Source organism: Schistocerca serialis, chromosome 9 (assembly GCF_023864345.2).
Source record: "Schistocerca serialis cubense isolate TAMUIC-IGC-003099 chromosome 9, iqSchSeri2.2, whole genome shotgun sequence".
In the NCBI taxonomy this organism is placed as follows: Eukaryota; Metazoa; Arthropoda; class Insecta; order Orthoptera; family Acrididae; genus Schistocerca; species Schistocerca serialis.
In genome coordinates, this window is record NC_064646.1 from 33,771,809 (window position 1) to 33,793,370 (window position 21,562).

The following is a 21,562-nucleotide window of genomic DNA, read 5'->3' on the forward strand; positions in this document are numbered from 1 at the left end:
GAAAATACAAAACGAGCTGCCCTTCTTTGAACTTTTTCAATCAATTCTACCTGCTGTGGATCCCACACCTGACAGCAGTACTCCAGAAGAGGGCGGCAAATCGTAGTGTAAGCAGCCTCTTTAGAGGACCTGTTGCTTTTTCTAAGTGTTCTACCAATAAATCGAAGTCTTTGGTTTGCTTTCCTTTCCACACAACGTTATCAACGTGGTAGTCGCGTTATTCGTAATTGTAATCCCTAAGTGTTTAGTTAAATTTACAGCCTTTAGAATCGTGTGTTTTTCCGGTAAACCGAATTTAGCGCATTCCTTTTAGTAATCATGCGGATGACTTCAGACTTTTCATTATTTAGAATCAATTTCCACTTTTATCACCATACATATATCTTGTCTAAGTCGTTTTCTAATTTGTTTTCATCTCTGATGACTTTATAAGACGGTCAATCACAGCGTCATCTGCATACAGTCTAAGAGGGCTGCTCAGATTGTCTGCTAAATTGTTTATTAGATCAGGAGCAGAGGAGCGCCTGTAACACTTCCTTGCAAACGCCAGATAACACTTCCATCACTTCTGTCTTTCTCCATGATTTTCCGTCAGTTACTACGTACAGTGATCTTTCTGACAGGAAATGATGAAACCAGTCGCACCACTAAGGCAATACTCCACAGGCACACAGTTAAATTAAAGTTGCTTGTGAGGAACTTGACGTTTATTGCCGTCACATGGCATTTTCATTCCGAAATCACACTAAAACGTTTACAGATACACGTTCACAGCTAAACTGCTACAAAAAAATAATATCGACATCTGAATGAGTAATTCGGTCGCTCTGTGAATGAAACTGCACTGTCGCAAAGTATGGCAACAGCGCAGCACTTAGGAGAGAGATTCTCGCACCACTTCGTAACTCGCAGCTAGTCGCTAGGAAAGAGAATGAATGTTATTGGCTACTGGCAGTTAATGGTGCGGGATCCGTAGAAGGGGTGAAAATGGGGCTGCCTTCCACCATGAAGCGAGCTATGTCAGAAGAAGTGCTAGAGGAAATTGACACCACGAATCCCGCAGAGCTGTCCATAAATCCGTAAGAGTACGAAGGGGTGGAGATCTCTTCTGAACAGCACGTTGCAAGGGATCCCAGATATGCTCAATAATGTTCATGTCTGGGGAGTTTGGTGGCCGGTGAAAGTGTTTAAACTGAGAACAGTGTTCCTGGGGCTACCCTACAGCAATTCTGGACGTGTGGAGTGTCGCATTGTACTGCTGGAATTACGCAAATCCGTCGGAATGCACAATGGACATTAACGGATGCAGGTGATCAGACAGGATGCTTACGTACTTGTCACCTGTCAGAGTCCCATCTAGACGTATCAGGGGTCCCATATCACTCCAGCTGCACACCCCACACCATTACAGAGCCTCCATCGGCTTGAACAGTCCCCTGCTGACATGCAGGGTCCATGGATTCATGAGATTACCTTCATACCAGTACACGTCAACCGCTCGATATAATTTGAAACGAGACTCGTCCGACCAGGCAACATGTTTCCAATCATCAAAATCCAATGTCGATGTTGAAGGGCCCAGGAAGGGCGTAAAGCTTTTTGTCGTGCAGTCATCAAGGGTACACGAGTGGACCTCCGGCTCCGAAAGCCCATACCGATGATTTTTCGTTGAATGGTTCGTACACTGCCACTTGTTGATGGCCCAGCACTGAAATCTGCAGAAATTTGCGGAAGGTTTGCATTTCTGTATGTTGAACGATCCTCTTCAGTCGTCGTTGGTCCCGTTCTTGCAGGATCTTTTTCCGGCTGCAGCGACGTCGGAGATTTGATGTTCTACCGTACTCCTGATATTGATGGTACACTCGTGAAATGCTCGCACGGGAAAATCCCCACTTCATCGCTACCTCGGAGATGTCCATCTCTCGTGCGCCGACTACAACACCACTTTCAAACTAACTTAAATCTTGTCATCCTGCCATTGTAGCAGCAGTAATCGATCTAACAACTGCGCGAGACGCTAGTTGCCTTACATAAGCGTTGTCGAACACAGTACCGTATTCTGCCTGTTCACAGATTTCTGTATTTGAATACGCATGCCTACACCAGTTTCTTTGGCGCTTCAGTCAAATGGTGATATGGCTCTGAGCACTATGCGACTTAACATCTGAGGTCATCAGTCCTCTAGAACTTAGAACTACTTAAACCTAACTAACCTAAGGACATCACACACAGCCATGCCCGAGGCAGGATTCGAACCTGCGACCGTAGTGCCGGCGGCACTTCAGTGTATTTGGAAAGTAACCTTCACTAGTTGACGGAAATTGATCAGAAAATACACTAGGCTACAACGTTAAAGGATCACTTTCCGAAACCCCGTAAGTGTCTCCCATCGCAAAGCATAAGTTTGAAATTTGTCCCGAAGGTGCCTCCACCCTTCCTCTGTAGCAGTGCAAAAGCGTGGCTCCCTGTGACGTAACGCTGGGGGATCGTTTTTCATAATCAGGCAGGTGCGATTATATGCAGTGCTACTATATTTGTTTCAGAAGGGGCAAACGAGGAATCGTTAATGTCATTAAAACTGCGCTTGAGACGGTTGCAGGAACGGCTAGCTATTCAAGTCATTATTCAATAAATAAAACAGAGAAGGAGGGGGGTAACAGCTACAAGTATTTTCCAAGGCTTCGCTACTTCAGAAAGGAGCAGAAGAAACAGAAAAATTGCAGAACAGGTTTTGAGAGGACTTACACAATTCCCACATGATGCATGTCCTTAAGGACTACTTCACACTCTAGATATCGTAGTAAGTGATGTTCCAATACACTACTATTTTACCTCTCTTTCGTTTTATGAGATCTCCTTGTGGCAGTACTTGGTTATCATGTTTTCTATTGGTTGAGCCTTTATTTATGCGACTACTTCTTTTTCAGTACTCTAATGGCCTTAGAGGTCTATATTTGTAGGCACATAGGCCGCATTTGCATCTACATCCATACTCCGCAAGCCACCTGACCGTGTGTGTGGCGGAGGGTACTGTGAGTACCTCTATCGATTCTCCCTTCTATACCAGTCTTGTATTATTCGTGGAAAGAAAGATTGTCGGTATGCCTCTGTGTGGGCTCTAATCTCTCCGATTTTATCCTCATCGTCTCTTCGCGAGATATACGTAGGAGGGAGCAATATACTGCTTGACTCTTCGGTGAAGGTATGTCCTCGAAACTTCAACAAAAGCCCGTACCGAGCTCCTGAGTGTCTCTCGTGCAGAGTCTTCCACTGGAGTTTATCTGTCATCTCCGTAACGCTTTCGCGATTACTAAATGATGCATGGGGGCTTAATTATATAAATATGAAATGCAAATACTTTTAATTTTTTTAGTGGCTGTCTGTCCGATTACGAAGTCTCGTAAACGGTTGGCCCTGACTAGTATTATTACGCAATCTGACTGCATAGAACAACAACAAGGAATGAAAGGAAATTTCCATTAACACAATTAATTAATTAAGTCCCCAGCAACTATAAAACGTACGAAACCAAAGCACAAGTGTAACTGTTCTGTGTGTGGAAGTGTGATTCAACGTACACATCTGGCACGGTTCTTCTTCAATAAGACAAGAAATTTTAAATACCATTTATACTGAAGTAATTAAAAAAATAGAAATACTATAATTGCGCAAGAAAACCAGAATTACACTCTAATACAAGAACACAAGCCAGATGCTTTGTTGACTGAAACTGTAATGACGCATTATTTAAGACACTGAAATAATAAAAAAAGGGAATTTTTTTATCTTCATATATATTGACGAAAAGCACTCTGATCATTACAATATCTCCATTCGAACAATATCTGCTGTCTAGTCCATCAAACAACTGCATAAAACATGGAACAAGCACTCCCTACTACAACATCTCAACACCGACTCACTACTACTTCTCAACAAGCACCGACTACTGCCACATCTCGACAAACACTGCCAGTGGAGGCGGCGGAATAAAACTCTTTGGCGCAATCTCTGGCGCTGTGGCTCAGTGTAGCCACCTTTCATATGCCCTTCCTCCACGGGCCAGAATTTGATGGTATTTTTGCCAGCATTGGTGGTGATAATGCCACCAAATTCGTCCACAAAAATACAGACAAAAATAAAAGATAATATTAATACGTAAATATCACATAATTAGATAAAATTTTGGCTTTGCACTGACCTTTCAATAACCTAATATATAAAATACAGTAAGCAATACAAATTCTTTCATACATGTGACTTTACATAATAGTTTACACAATACACAAAAGATCAGTTTATACAAATGTTCACATAAAATGCTTTCAATGATTAAGAAAAAACAAGTAGTTGATAGTTCCAGCAGTAGCACCCAGCAATGGTCAACAGGTGCAAACAGCAAGAAGTAACATCATTTCAGTAGAAACAGTTCCAACAGTGGCACCCAACAATGTTGAGTAGGTGCAGACACCGACAAGTGACATCATTTCAAAAGAAGCAGTTCCATCAGTTGCACCCAGCAATGTTGAACAGGTGCAAACACCAACAAGTGACATTATTTCTATAGATGCAGTCCATCAGTGGCACCCATTATGTTGAACAAGTGCAGGTGTGAACAACAGTTTGAATGCACACACAATTGCTTTTACAAAATTATTATCAATGCTCTTACACTAAACATACAAATTATAATAAACACACAAATGATATCAGATAATTCTCATATTAACTATTACAATACACAAATAACAGTAAACCTATAATATTTGTGGGTGTCAGTGCAAACCACAACAAACAAGTAAAATAGTATTTAGGAGATAGGTCGGTACCAATTATTTGGGATTAGGAAAGGAAAACACACAAAACACACTCACTCATCTTTCATCCACATTAAGTGCTACTGTGTAATTGAATAGTGTTAACTGTGTAAATGCAATTCTGTCCAAAATTATGTTCAACCTGTGTATCAAGTAGTAGTGGCAGCAATGTATAATAGTCAATAATAGTTAGTCAACGTCATAGTCATCATGTCAAGACCAATGTTTGCCAAGCCAAATCAAATGTACGGTTGCTGAACAACTGTCAGTGTGCCAAGATATGCAAATACTTCCTCTCTCCAAAAAAAAAGAAAAAATATATATATACTGCTTAGTGATTTAACAAAGTGTGTTTGTAGACAATCTTCTTTCCACTTGAGTGTTCTAGTCTGCCATCTTCATCCTCCTTGTTCCACATAGACCAACAAAACAAAACAAAAATGCTCCTCACTTACTTCACCTCTTATCCACCAAAACTCCAATAATCATCAGCATCACATAATCTCAATACTTCAATAATACCTCTTACGTCGATACATATAAACCTTATCATCAATAGCATTTACCTTACCTCTTGTCCACCAAAACTGCAATAATCATCAACTTCACATAATCTCAATATCTCAATAATACCTCTTCAATACGTCGACACATATAAACCTTATCGCCAACATCATTTCACTTCCATAACAACTCTTTCTTCTAGTCAGTCTCCTCGAACAAGTACAGATAAAATCCTAATGCAAACTTCATCATCCCATACAATCCGTAGACACAATGTCCACACACAACCTCTGTGTAATCCATCTGACCCATATCTTCTACTCATTATGAATTATAAAATACATTTTGGTTACCTTGTCCATCATTAAATAAGAGAAATGCATACATGACTTCTAACAGCCATTAGTTTGAATAACTCTCAGTAAGTAAGTACGATTACGAAGTGTGAATAATCATGATATTTCAGTGTGTACACCACTTCAAGAATCATGGCAGAAGCAAACATGTGGAGTATTTTTTGTGTCAAGTGTCACTTACTATTTCAATTGCTCACGAAGAATGCAGTGTAATAACTGTCAATGGTCTAAACCTAATGTTGGTATGTCATGTCGTTAGCTTCCTTCCTATTAACAAATTTATACAGCTTCCATAAAACCTTCAGCTCATGTGACTTCTATGAAGTTTCTTGTACTAATGTCGTTCGTCGAATTATAGCAGTTCATTTTCTTATCTTAAAAATATAAGGCACTGAGCGTAAGCAAAACACGCAATAGCGAGTAAATATACCAGTAGAGAACAGAATGTCAACAAGTGGATCTAGCACAATCCCTACAACGAAGCTCTGCCAAGGGAACAATCTATAATTAATACCATAGTGTAACCTAAACTCCATGTTTGTACACAGTATATCAGCATTTCTATATACCAAAATAAAGAGTAGTTATGACAACAAAACAAAAATGTATAAATATGCAATCCATACGCACAGTAGCAAACATATATCTTACGTAATAAACAGGTCATTAGCATCGTATCAGCATAAGCAAATAAATGTTCATATGAAATCTTAATAAGTAAACATGAAGGCGCAAGCAGATAAATCACAAAGTATAACTTACATACATAACCATATCAGCACAATTAATCAGGTGGCAATTATAATTTAAATAAATAAGCACAGCAGGCACATAATAAAAAAAAATATGACATCAGTGAAAAAGCAGTGCAGCCAAGAGATGCATAATATACACAAGTAACAACCCTGTTCATTAATCAATCATTGTCAAAATCAGTTAATGTACGCAAGCACGTCGCTTCACAAGTAAATTCATAGAACATGAAATTAGCACAAAGTATGAATCACGTAATCGCGAGCAGTAAATTACGTCTAAAGTACGTACCTAAGTGGAATTATGTTACCTGAAAAATAAACTCAGTTAGTAGTTACCCTTTTTAGTTTATTACTTTTTTCTTGGAAATTACTTTCTTCCTGAAATTTTCTCGATAGCAAGTCGTCTTAACGTCGGACACGCACAGAATTTACCTGAAGTTCTTAAATATTTTATAGAGCCGTATCCTGAAAAATACTGAACGTTAATAACATAATTCATCAAGTCACTATAGCTTTATACTGAATTTATTCGGAGAAATTAGACTGTGTATTTGTTTACGGCTGTCAGTGCATTCGCACTGAGCGCTCGATCAGCTGTACGTACGCGTGACGTAGGAAGTAATTGTTTGCGGTCAACGACTGCCTTGTGCGGCGCGCAGACTTGACTGTTGCTTTGAGTATGTGCCGCCGCCGGAACACGGCGCGGTATCCTTGTATTCTCTGCATGTTTATATGTAGCTGTTAGTTTCTCTAAAGTATGTCATTCCACAAAAATTTTAACGTTTGATATATGATGTATTCCCTTAGAGTGCCGAGATTTAAGAGTTTCTACTTCGACAGTGTTATCATGAATAATTTTGCGAACACTATATGGACCGTTATAAAGCAGAAAAAATTTGCGACACAAGCCTTTTCCTTTGTGAGACAAACGATGAGACTTAATTAATACGTTTTGACCAACTGATAAGATTTTTAAACGACCAGGACGTTTAGCTGATTTCTCTCTTCTAGCAGCCGCAGATGCAATATTTTGCAGAGCCAGGTTGACAACTTCAGAATGCCGCAGTTTCCGTGAAGGCGGAAAAGCAACGATTTCAGAAATGCGATTTGTCGGTGCTTTGTTTTTTAATATCAGTATAGGCGGTAAAGAAGTTAAGTCATTAGGAAGTTCATTCAGAATGTTTTGAAAAATATGAAGATACTGATCCCACGTTCTGTAATTCTGAAGACAATAAAGTCGACACAATTTATTGATTTCCTTCATCCATCTCTCTGAAGTGTTAGATTGAGGGTGAAAAAGTGAAATGAAAATTGGTTTAATCTTACGACGCCGTAGAGTACGAAGCCAAATTTTAGAGCGAAACTGTGATCCATTATTTGATATAACCTTATCAACATGACCCACTTCTTTAAGAAAATGTTTGATGAAAGCATTAGATACTGAACGAGCTGTTGGTTTGCGTAAAGGTGTAAAACACACATATTTTGATGTCAATTCCACTGCTACGAAAATGTACGCAAAACCATTAGTAGAACGAACCACTGGACCGAACAAATCGACTGCAGCCATCTCCTTTAATTTCGCTGGAATGATAGGAAACAACGGTGCTCAGTGAGAAATAGTTGGCGGCTTAACCTTTTGACATAATTTGTATTTGGCAAGAACAGATCGAATACGTTTTTCCATTTTACTGAAGTAGCAATTTTCTCGTAATTTATGAAAGCATTTTCTGGGCCCAAAGTGTGCATAACTGAAATGTGTGTACCAAATCAATTTGTTGACCCACTCATCAGGAATGCAAACTAACCAAACAGAGTTGTCGACCGATTTTCGTTTAAAAAGGATATCATTGCGAACTAAATAATGCTGTCTAATCGCTACGCTTTCCTTTCTCCTCCACTTCTCCTTAATGTCCTTCCAGATTGGATCCTTATTTTGCTCCTTAGCGATGTCCTAGAGCGAAGACGAAATAAAATTCTCAAACACAACACCTTGAATATACATCAAACAATAATCGTTTTCTTTGCAGTCCACCTCAGCACTTTGTTTCAAACCCATAGGTGCACGTGATAAAGCATCAGCAATAATATTTGAAGAACCCTGTATGTAAACAATACTAAAATCAAATTCCTGTAGATACAGCGCCCATCGTGACAATCTTCCATGAGTTAATTTTGTTGACATAAATTCCAGAGCTCGATGATCGGTGTAAACCTTAGTATGTCTGCCAAACAAAAATGTCCGAAATTTTGTGAAAGCCCAAACAGCAGCCAAAGCTTCAAGTTCCGTAATCGAATAATTCTTTTCGGATTTAGAGAGAACACGACTTCCAAATGCAATAGTTTTCTGTACTACAACGCCGTTTTCTTCTATCTCTTGAAATAAATGTGCACCTAGGCCTTTGTATGATGAGTCCGTCGCCAAACAAAAATCTTTAGATAAATCCGGATGTGAAAGAAGTGGAGCAGCAACTAAAGCATCACGAAGTTGTTCAAATTCTGACTGAGCTTCCTCATCCCAACACCAATTAGAATTCTTTCCAGATAGTTCACATAAACGAGGTGTGGCCAAATTGTCCAATCTAACAAAGCGTCTAAGAAAATTACAGACACCAAGGAAACTACGAACATCACATTTTGTGGTAGGAACAGCATAATTACTAATAGCGTCTAATTTCTCTGGATCAGGAAGAATACCTTCTGTAGAAATAATGTGACCGAGAAATTTCACCTGAGAACGACCAAATTCAGATTTTTACAATTTCACTGTAATTCCAACTCTTGCAAAGATACGTAATAATGAATCCGAAATTTTGTTATACTCACTCCAAGAACATTTAGCAATAAGAACATCGTCAACATATGAAGTAATATTGACACGAAGATAAACAGGTAAAATTTCGTTTAAACTACGAATGAATGCTGCAGAAGATATAGTAAGTCCAAACGGTAATTTCCGAAACTGGTAACAGTTACCAAAGGCTAAAAAGGCAGTGTATTTTCTACAATCAAGGTGGAGTTCTATTTGCCAAAAACTTGCGCGCATATCAATCGTGGATAAAACTTTAATTCCATGGAAATGTTGAAGAAGTTCATCTAAATTTTGTCAGTTTCAGGAATGATGATATTATTTATCTGTCTGGAATCCAGAACCAAACGAATTGACCCATCCTTTTTAAGAACGACATGTAATGGGCTGGTATAAGGACTGACTGCTGGCTCAATAATGCCTTGATCTAACGTGTATTGAAGTTCACTCTTAACCTTGTCTCTGTACGCCAAAGGAATAGCGTACGTTTTCCCGCGAAATGGTGTGTGTTCTTTTACTTTAAATAAATATTCTAAGCCTTGTATAGTTCCTGTGTGATGACTAAATACTGTAGCATGTGAAGTCAAAATTTGGTGCAGTTTTTCTCTTGCAACGTCATCTGGCACTTCAGCTTTCTTAACCCTTTCATTAATTAATTCTTCGCTATTAATTATATCATCCATCGCGTCTCTGTATCTATTGTCGTTGTCATGAATAAATACAATGTCGTCATAATGCTCAACGAAAACATCAGAAGTAAGAAACCTTAAACATTTTGTATCTGATTCAGATCTTGCTAAACACTCGAAAAATTTCAAACATTTCGGCATTCCGGCAACAGTCAAATTCACACTTCCTTCTTTAAAGTTGAAAATTGCCTTATGTGTGTTAAGAAACTCCATACCTAATATAATTTGTGTACTGAGTAATGGAACAATAATAAAATTAGCAGAAAATTCGTATCCTTGACATATGAAATTTAGGTTGGTCTGCTGTTTGACTTCCACACTTTTTCCAGAAATAGCTCCTCGAATTGTAGTTTTAGAAACAGGTAACACAGGACAGGCAATAGTTCTTACACATATAGGAAAAAATGATTCACTAATGACATTCAATGGGCTCCCAGAATCTAAAACTGCAGTGAACTTATTCTTACCCACACATACTTCAATAACAGGATGTAAAAATGCGTCTACATTATTTTCCTTTTCGTCTAGCAAAATGCCTCTCATGTCTTCCAGGCGTACGTAGTGTAAAGTCGTAGTGTCATTACTTTCTGAACCGTCTATATTGCCGCCAGAAGCCGAAGCTACAAGTCATTGTCGATTGCTTGCGTCACGTCTTTGATTATTCGCGTCATTTCGCGGATCAATTTCTGCGATTTGCTCTTGTCTCTCTGAAGTTCTGTCACGTGGAGGATGCCAATTAGGTCCCTCCTGTCTGTTAGATACAAATTCTTGGTTGTGTCTGTTATTAAAATTTCTATTTTCCTGTCTGTCTGCATGACTACTTCTTGTGTAATTTCGACTGTAACTTCTGAAATTACTGTTAGACCTACTACCCTGGTTATTTCTGTAGTAAGAATTTCTATTACTGTATGAATAATTTCTGTCTTGATGATACCGATTACTGTTTCCGTATGATTGATCATTCCGGTACGAATTACCGTTATTATAATTGTCTGTGTAATTTCTGTTAGAACGTCTGTTATTGTCATAAGGCTGGTATCTATTGTCCTGTCTGTTACGTCTGTCATTCTCAAAATTACCCATATAACGCCCGTTCCGATCACTATCCCTTTTCTCTGAAAATCTATTGTAATTACTGTTACTGAGAAAATTACAAGAAGTCCCGTCGTCGTTGTCATACTCGAGTTCTTGTAGCAAAGTCTGAAAAGTCTCGATGTCGTCTTTACATCTTCCGGCTAAAGCAATTTGTCTTATGGATTGCGGCAGCTTAGTTAAACAAATGCGAATTAATTCAGTCGGGCTATAAGGGTTGGACAGGAACTGATTCTTTCGAATCATGTCTTCAAAGTATTCTGCCGGCGTGCGGAACTCAGACTGTTTAAAATTACGCTGCATAATAAGACTATGTTTGACTCTGTCTTGCGTGTTTTCGGACCAATATGCCGATAGAAATGCATGATAAAAATCATTTAGATTATTACAATCTCTAAAAAGTGCACGCATGCGCGTCGCCGGTTCGTTTTCTAAATATCCACACATAAATTCCAGTTTGTGACTTAGTGGCCAATTTGGTGGAAGTGCGTACATAAATTGATCTAACCATGAACATGGATGTATGTCATTCTTAGAATTGCGAAAGATCTTAAATTTCCGAACAGTCAAAAAGTGTTTATAGTCAAAGTTTTCGCCTCGTGGCGACAAAGACCTACCGCGTCTGTCCCAGTCCCAATGTCGATTATTGCCAAGTTCGCGCGCCTGGCGCTCTCTTGTTGCATCTCGTAAATGAAATAAATTACTTTCTTCAAAGCACTCTGTTATCTGTAATTCTAAATTTCTTCTGCTGTCTTTTCCTACGATTTCGCCTTCAATTTGTTTGACTTGCTTTTGTAATGCCTCAAATTCCTTATTAACGCATTCATTAAATTTTCCCTGATTTTCAACATGCTTATTTATGTTCTGGTACTCTTCGGTTTCTACAAATGGCAATGGTGCTGTATCATCTGAATCTTTGTCCTCATTTAAACTAAAACTTGTCAGTTTATCTGAAATCTCCTCAACTCTTTCCGATAAGTCACCTATTTTTTCTTTCTGTTTATTTACGTCTTCTGTAAGTGTCGCGACTCGGGTTTCAGTATTGACACATTTGGTAGTTAACTGTTCATATTGTTGTGTTAGGTTATTTAATCTGTCATTTGGTACGGATTCCTCGATTCTCTCAAATATTTTCTCCTTATCGTGTGCACGTTGTAAATTTAACTCTGAAAATTTTTGTACTATCACGCGATCTCTTTCTTCCTGTTCTCTATCCTGTTCCTTTTGTCTGATTTCTATTGAAATTAATCTATTATTGTGAGCATTCAAAATCGGTTGTACTTCTTCTCTAATTTCTTTCTTTAATTCATCTTTCATGTTTTTGAAAGATGTCCCTATTCGTGAGTCTAACCGTGTTTCCATCTCTGTTTCAATTGTTCCTATTTGTGATCCCAGTGTGTCTAACCGTGATCCCAAATTTAATATTGCACCCATCAACTGCTCCATATGAACTGGTTCAAAATTCCTTTCGCCCCTAACATTTCCCACAAAACCAGCTTCCTTCGTCATAGCTGTAAAGCTATCTGTGTTCGATACTGTTCCAGAATCTTCTGTCGTTAATCTCGTATTCTGTGAATTTTCTGATTGAGAAAAATTTTGAAATGGTCCCGGACTATCTTCCCGACTTATTAAATTGTTTTCAACTTCATCATTCATCATACTGTTCTCCTGTGTTGGCGAGTTCGCCATGTTAACAATTTCGTCATTCTCACTATTCATCATTTTTGCCTTTTTCATTGATCGCGTAATCATTTACAAAACATACAAAACTCGTCACTGTACGAAAATAACACACAATGACTCTTTATCTCCAACAATACCATTCACACGAAATGTTTCCCTCAAACACGATTAACGAACAATTGAAATAATTGCACTAAATTGTCAAACCCGTAGACAAGACAACAAAAATTAAATTCTGCAAAAAAAATACAATTAGAAGAATGACAATTACCAAATCTACACAGGCAATATAGACTACAATTACTAAACTACGAATTACTACAACAATACTACTGTCTACTATTTTTACAATCAGAAGAATTCCAAGGGACGATCCGAAGCAGCGGTCGCCACGTGCATGGGGGCTTAATTATATAAATATGAAATGCAAATACTTTTAATTTTTTTAGTGGCTGTCTGTCCGATTACGAAGTCTCGTAAACGGTTGGCCCTGACTAGTATTATTACGCAATCTGACTACATAGAACAACAACAAGGAATGAAAGGAAATTTCCGTTAACACAATTAATTAATTAAGTCCCCAGCAACTATAAAACGTACGAAACCAAAGCACAGGTGTAACTGTTCTGTGTGTGGAAGTGTGATTCAACGTACACATCTGGCACGGTTCTTCTTCAGTAAGACAAGAAATTTTAAATACCATTTATACTGAAGTAATTAAAAAAATAGAAATACTATAATTGCGCAAGAAAACCAGAATTACACTCTAATACAAGAACACAAGCCAGATGCTTTGTTGACTGAACCTGTAATGACGCATTATTTAAGACATTGAAATAATAAAAAAAAAGGGAATTTTTTTACCTTTATATATATATATTGACGAAAAGCACTCTGATCATTACAATATCTCCATTCGAACAATATCTGCTGTCTAGCCCATCAAACAACTGCATAAAACATGGAACAAGCACTCCCTACTACAACATCTCAACACCGACTCACTACTACTTCTCAACAAGCACTGACTACTGCCACATCTCGACAAGCACTGCCAGTGGAGGCGGCGGAATAAAACTCTTTGGCGCAATCTCTGGCGCTGTGGCTCGGTGTAGCCACCTTTCAATGATACTGTAACGAAGCGCGCTGCTCTCCGTTGGATCTTCTCCATCTCTTCTATCTAACCTATCTGGTACGGATGCCACACTGCTGAGCAGTATTCAAGCAGTGGGCGAACTAGTGTACTGTAACCTACTTCCTTTGTTTTCGGATTGCATTTCCTTAGGATTCTTCCAATGAATCTGTCTGGCATCTGCTTTACCGACGATCAACTTTATATGATCATTCCATTTTAAATCACTCCTAATGCGTACTCCCAGATAATTTATGGAATTAACTGCTTCCATTTGCTGACCTGCTATATTGTAGCTAAATGATAAGGGATCTTTCTTTCTATGTATTCGCAGCACGTTAAACTTGTCTACATTGAGATTCAATTGCCATTCCCTGCACCAGGCGTCAATTCGCTACAGATCCTGCTGCATTTCAGTACAATTTTCCATTGTTACAACCTCTCGATATACCACAGCATCATCCGCAAGAAGCCTCAGTGAACTTCCGATGTTATCAAGAAGGTGTTTTATGTATACTGTGAATAGCAACGGTCCTACGACACTCCACTGCGGCCCACCTGAAATCACTCTTACTTCGGAAGACTTCTCTCCATCGAGAATGATATGCTGCGTTCTGTTATCTAGGAACTCTTCAATCCAGTCACACAATTGGTCTGATAGTCCATATGCTCTTACTTTGTTCATTAAACGACTGTGGGGAACTGTATCGAACGCCCTGCGGAAGTCGAGGAACGCGGCATCTACCTCGGAACCCGTGTCTATGGCCCTCTGAGTCTCGTGGACGAATAAAACGAGCTGGGTTTCACACGATCGTCTTTTTCGAAACCCATGCTGATGCCTACAGAGTAGGACACGAACTGTTGATTTATACAGACTGAACAGGCTAGCGAAAATTTGCACAACGGCTGGGAATCGAACCTCGCTCTTCCCCATCGCACCCCCCTCAGATTTAATTATAAGTTGTCACAGTGGATAGGCCTTGAAAAACTGAACACAGGTCAATCGAGAAAACAGGAAGAAGTTCTGTGGAACTATGAAAAAAATAAGAAAAATATACAAACTGAGTAGTTCATGCGCAAGACAGGCAACATCAAGGATAGTGGGAGCTCAGGAGCGCCGTGGTCCCGTGGTTAGCGTGAGCAATTGCGGAACGAGAAGTCCTTGGTTCAAGTCTTCGTCGAGTGAAAAGTTTACTTATTTTTTTCGCAAAGTTATGATCTGTCCGTTCGTTTATTGACGTCTCTGTTCACTGTAATAAGTTTAGTGTCTGTGTTTTGCGACCGCACCGCAAAACCGTGCGATTAGTAGACGAAAGGACGTGCCTCTCCAATGGGAACCGAAAACATTTGATCGCAAGGTCATAGGTCAATCGATTCCTCCACAGGAAAACACGTCTGATATATTCTATACGACACTGGTGACGCCATGTGCGTCACATGACCGGAATATGTTGTCGACCCACCTAACTTGTACACTTGGCGAATGGCTAAAAAGATTCTTCTACCTTGTCCGATTTAGGTTTTCTTGTAGATGTGATAATTACTCCCAAAAAAGTGATGAAAACATAAGAGTTTGTCACATAAACTGCAAGAATTGAATGCAACAGTTTCACAATCGCACAGTTTTCCCTGTGCTCTGTCAAAACATATGTTTTTAACGCCGGCCGAAGTGGCCGTGCGGTTAAAGGCGCTGCAGTCTGGAACCGAAAGACCGCTACGGTCGCAGGTTCGAATCCTGCCTCGGGCATGGATGTTTGTGATGTCCTTAGGTTAGTTAGGTTTAACTAGTTCTACGTTCTAGGGGACTAATGACCTCAGCAGTTGAGTCCCATAGTGCTCAGAGCCATTTGAACCATTTTTTTTTGTTTTTAACGTTTTCAAATTTTTTCCGTGTGTAGACCGTCAAATCCTGTATATGTCCAAACAGATCTGAACATGTCCTGGAATTTTGGAGAGCGAAGTTGATTATGTGTGAGTGAGTGCCTGAACTTTGATAATTGTCTGAAAATAAAAAATTAAAATTTTCACTAGAAGGAAGACTTGAACCTACGACCTGTCGTTCCGCAGCTGTTCACGCTAACCACGCGACCACGGCACTTTTTTTTTTAATCTCATTTTGTTCGCTTTCGTTCGTTGCATCTGCTCGTGGCGGACGTCGTGAAACATCCGTTTAAGTTCGTTGTTGGTGGATTAACTCAGTTTTTTTTTAACACAGAGGGCTGCTAACCCTCTGACCGAACACGCTGAGCTACCGTGCTGGCATATTTTGCTTATTTTTTTCATAGTTCCATACCACTTCTTCCTGTTTTCTCGATTGATATGTGTTCAGTTTTTCAAGGCCTATCCACTGTGCCAACTTATAACTAAATCTGAGGGGAGTGCGATGGGGAGGTTCCCTTGTTAGTAGGCAGGTGCGTCGGTCACTAAGTCGCCGTGACGCAGTGGTTCACACACCTGGACGGATTACCCTGGCTCGCCTGCTTTCTCAATGAAAGTTCTCACTACCGCCCCAGTCTACTTTAAATTTCCCCTTACACACGGACAGAATTTCCGAGCCTCTCCATGTTCTGGAATAGCATGTCAGCACTGAACGTAAATGGAGGATCGAGCGTGCGACCCCGGTGCAGGCTGTTCGTGTGTGATGGGGAATCTGAAGTAGACTGGGGCAGCAGTGAGAGTTTGGATAGACGAGGGAGGCGTGCCAGGGTAATACGCCCAGTTATGCCGAGGTGGCTTGGCGGGTGACGCACCTGCCTAGTAAGCTGGAGACTGGGTTCGATTCCCGGCACTGCTACAAATATTCACTCGCCGCTTCAGTCTGTATACATAAAATCGTATCTGTATGAGACCAGCAAAGTTTCTGAACTTCTGTCATTTCACAAACTGTTTACATGATGGTTTGCAGACTCACTAGCTGTAGCTTGCGAGGTATGCAGATACGCATTTGTGCCTAGATTTCAGCCGTCGCTACGCCTCCCCTACCATGCTACTCTATAAACGAGCCCTAGAGTTTCGTACATTTTCCTCGTAACGGTAACATGCTACTGGAACATTCAGCTCACGCCACGCCGTAGTTACTATCTAGGAGCATAAATACCTTCTTTCTCTGTTCTGTTTCTTCCCACAATTCAAGTGAGTTGCCCCCTTTTCTACACTTACAGCTACTTGAAATCCTGCAGCATGAATGCTGGTCAAACATACTTTATGTCTGTAAGATGAGCTATCTCTTCATGTCCTGAATTACCTACGTTTTCGTCAGCTACCATTTCCGACCTCTTTCCCTTCGAGTTTTTAATGTGAACATTATCGACATTATCAAACATGTGACACACAGTTCGATGTTGTGCAGCTGACGGAACATTGTCGGCTGTGCAGAGCATCACACGATTGCGCCATAAAAAAATATCTCGGCTTCATTAATTCGTTCGTATACCACTACAAACTGACAAAAGTGCAGAATACTGACGTTATGATGGTTTTTGTTCACTGGACTGCCGAATATGCACCCATATTTTGGACGCAGCTGCAGGGAGATAAATTCTACAGAGCGGTGCCCATACCACTCTGAGTGACAGAAAAGAAAAAACTGTGATCAATCGATGGTCGAAAGTTGAATCTTTAGACTGGCAGTCCGTAAGTCAGCCACGGAAAAACACTGTGTTTTGAAATTCAGTAGTTAACTTTTTGTGTTACGAAAAAATAACCTATGCAGTGTTTTTGCGCCTCCGGTTCTACGAGAATAACACGTGCGTGACGGTGACAAGCACAACGCCAGACATGTAACCAGAATACTCGTACGGGGTGTGGGGGCGCCGGTTCCGTGGAGGGGGCGAAAAGAATGAGAAAGAAATAGAAAAGGGGAAGTGGGAGGGCGAAGTAGAAGGAAGAAGAACAATAGTAAGCACTGGATGGCACTAGCGTGGGAAAGGGAGTGGAAGGTGCGAAAAGAAATGATGAGATTTAGATTGGACTCTGCTTCTCCCTGGTACAGAGAGGCTTTGTCTTGTTTGCGATTACTAGATGGAGCCAGTCTTCTTATTCCTAGTGAGCAGCTGCGTCCAAAATATGGGTGCATATTCGGCAGTCCAGTGAACAAAAACCATCGTAACATCAGTATTCTGCACTGTTGTCAGTTTGTACTGGTATACGAACGAATTAATAGGGGCGAGATATTTTTCATGACGCAATCGTGTGACGCTCTGCACAGCCGAGAATCTTCCGTCAGCCACACAACACCGAACTGTGCGTAACAGGTCTCAAACTTCCTTTCTTAGTAGTGGAACTTCTACGGTTACTAAAAACTGGAAAGTCTGGGGACAAAAACGAAAATAAAATGAACATTGAACAATGCTTTTCTCTCCATCAAAGCAGCTTACCCCACGATCACCTTTGTAACAGTCACGGTCACAGAACACGATTGTCTGCGACTGAAACAAAGATGCCTGACAGATATGAATGGTTCAATAGTTCTGAAGTTGTGTCTCTCTCAGTGTAGTTTTGTTTTCACACACACAGACAGACACACTCGCGTGAGCTGTAATTCTACATCTGGATGTCACACGCGACAGAACCTACGGATATAACAACGGCAGGATTTTAATGAGAAGACAGTACCGCACCATACTTCCGCCGAGTGGCGACACGACGAGACAGCCGCTTTGTCAGGCGTGTCGCGGTCTCCTCGGCTGGCCGGTGAGGCGTCGGAACGAGGGCGGACAGCGGCGAGTGTTCGACGACGCGCGTCCGGCGGGGGCCGCGCAGATCCCTGCCTCGCAAAGGCGGCCGCCAGCCGCCCCCACAAAGGGCGCCGCCGCCGCTCCCGTGTCGATGCCCCCCGGCCGAGGACAGAAGACGAGGCGGGACATCCCGTCCAGTCGCCGCTTCCAGGCGACCGGATGGCCACTCGGGGCGCGACGACCTCTCCAGCTGGAACTCCGGGTCCCAGGCCACGCACTGGCTACACGCGCGAGCGAGGCTATGGAAACGACTACAGGCAAATCTTGAAACACGTACATTTGAAATACACTACTGCCCATTGAAATTGCTACACCACGAAGATGACGTGCTACAGACGCGAAATTTAACCGACAGGAAGAAGATGCTGTGACACGCAAATGATTAGCTTTTCAGAGCGTTCACACATGGTTGGCGCCGGTGGCGACACCTACAACGTGCTGACATGTGGAAAGTTTCCAACCGATTTCTCATACAGAAACAGCAGTTGACCGGCGTTACCTGGTGAAACGTTGTTGTGATGCCTCGTGTAAGGACGAGAAATGCGTACCGTCATGTTTCCCACTTTGATAAAGGTCGGATTGTAGCCTATCGCGATTGCGGTTTATCGCATCGCGACATTGGCTGCTCGCTTTGGTCGAGATCCAATGACTGTTAGCAGAATATGGAATCGGTGGGTTCAGGAGGGTAATACGGAACGCCGTGCTGGATCCCAACGGCTTCATATCACTAGCAGTCGAGATGACATGCATCTTATCCGCATGGCTGTAACGGATCGTGCACCCACGTCTCGATCCCTGAGTCAACAGATGGGGACGTTTGCAAGACGAAAATCATCTGCACGAACAGTTCGATGACGTCTGCAGCAGCGTGGACTATCAGCTCGAAGACCGTGGCTGCTGTTACTCTTGACGCTGAATCACAGACAGGAGCGCCTGCGATGGTGTACTCGACGACGAACCTGGGTGCACGAATGGCAAAACGTTATTTTTTCGGATGAATCCAGGTTCTGTTTACAGCATTATGATGGTCGCATCCGTGTTTGGCGACATCGCGTTGAACGCACATTGAAAGTGTGTATTCGTCATCGCCGTATTGGCGTATCACCTGGCGTGATAGTATGGGGTGCCGTTGGTTACCCGTCTCGGTCACCTCTTGTTCGCATTGACGGCACTTTGAACAGTGGACGTTACATTTCAGATGTGTTACGACCCGTGGCTCTACCCTTCATTCGATGCCTGCCAAACCCTACATTTCAGCAGGATAATGCACGACCGCATGTTGCAGGTCCTGTACGGGCCTTTCTGGATACAGAAAATGTTGGACTGCTGCCCTGGCCAGCACATTCTCCAGATCTCTCAGCAATTGAAAACGTCTGGTCAATGGTGGCCGAGCAACTGGTTCGTGACAATACGCCAGTCACTACTCTTGATGAACTGTGGTATCGTGTTGAAGCTGCATTGGCAGCTGTACCTGTACACCCCATCCAAGCTCTCTTTGACTCAATGCCCAGGCGTATCAAGACCGTTATTACGGCCAGAGGTGGTTGTTCTGGGTACTGATTTCTCAGGATCTATGCACCGAAATTGCGTGAAAATGTAATCACATGTCAATTCTAGTATAATATATTTGTCCAATGAATACCCGTTTATCATCTGCATTTCTTCTTGGTGTACCAATTTTAATGGCCAGTACTGTATGATTGAAATTACATAACTGTCAATAGTCTGAAAAAACTGTTAGAATGGGAAGTCATGTGAACGTGTATTTTATCTCGTCGCTTATGCACTTTGCCCTGTACTGAACTTTCCTAACTGCAAAGTTGTAATTTTAATTTAACTGTGTGAATGTTAACTGGCAATAACTTTAAAATAAACCAAAACTGCATGAATTTACGTAACACAAAAACTGAATCTGATACAACACTGCTGATTTGAAATTGGCCCTGGTAATAAAACAAAACTTGATCAGTTTGAAAATAATGGTCCCTGTGGTTAATGAATGCAATCCCTGACACAATAAAATTTCTTACCTTTATATGCGCAATGGTAACGCTCTTTGTACTGCTCTCTGTTAGTACTTTAAATTTTATAGTTATTGTGCACAGCTGTTGCTTATCATACATTTTAATTAAATCGTATATGATTGAGGCAAAAATTTCTTTAGAAAAAATCGTTAATCAAAAATGACATGGATCTGGGAACTAGTATTGACTTGGGATACCTAACAATACGGCACTAACTTTAAAACTTGTATTTTGACTCTGAAAATTAATAATGCTCACAATTGGCTGGCTCTGAGCACTATGGGACTCAACTGCTGAAGTCATTAGTCCCCTAGAACTTAGAACTAGTTAAACCTAACTAAGCTAAGGACATCACAAACATCCACGCCCGAGGCAGGATTCGAACCTGCGACCGTAGCGGTCTTGCGGTTCCAGACTGCAGCGCCTTTAACCGCACGGCCACTTCGGCCGGCTAATGCTCACAATTCACACACTCAGTTAACTGATTATACATTAACAATTAGCTTTACGAAATCATTGGATGTGAGTGCTATACATTGTCTCAATCATCACCTACGAATACGCGCACTGCATTAGTAACAAAATAACTTTCTTTGCCTTAATTATTTCCAGATTCCTTTTACAGTTAGCAAACATCACAGTATCTTGCAAATGAAAATATCATTTTGCCTGTAGCAAGTAAGTACATATCCAGCACACATCAGATACAGCACGTCTTTACACCTGAGAGCACTCCATACAACTCTCGATTTAAAGTTACTCTGACACGTTAGCCATAACACCTTTAATCAGCGATCGCTGTCGAGCAGCGACGCTACTACACAATCGATACTACATTTGTCATCTCTAGTTCAATATTATATTTTCTTACAAAACATGAAGTAATTTACCCTATGTATATACCTTTCAATCTATAACGTACCCGTATTAGAAAACAATACATACTAGCTGATTACCTACCGTTG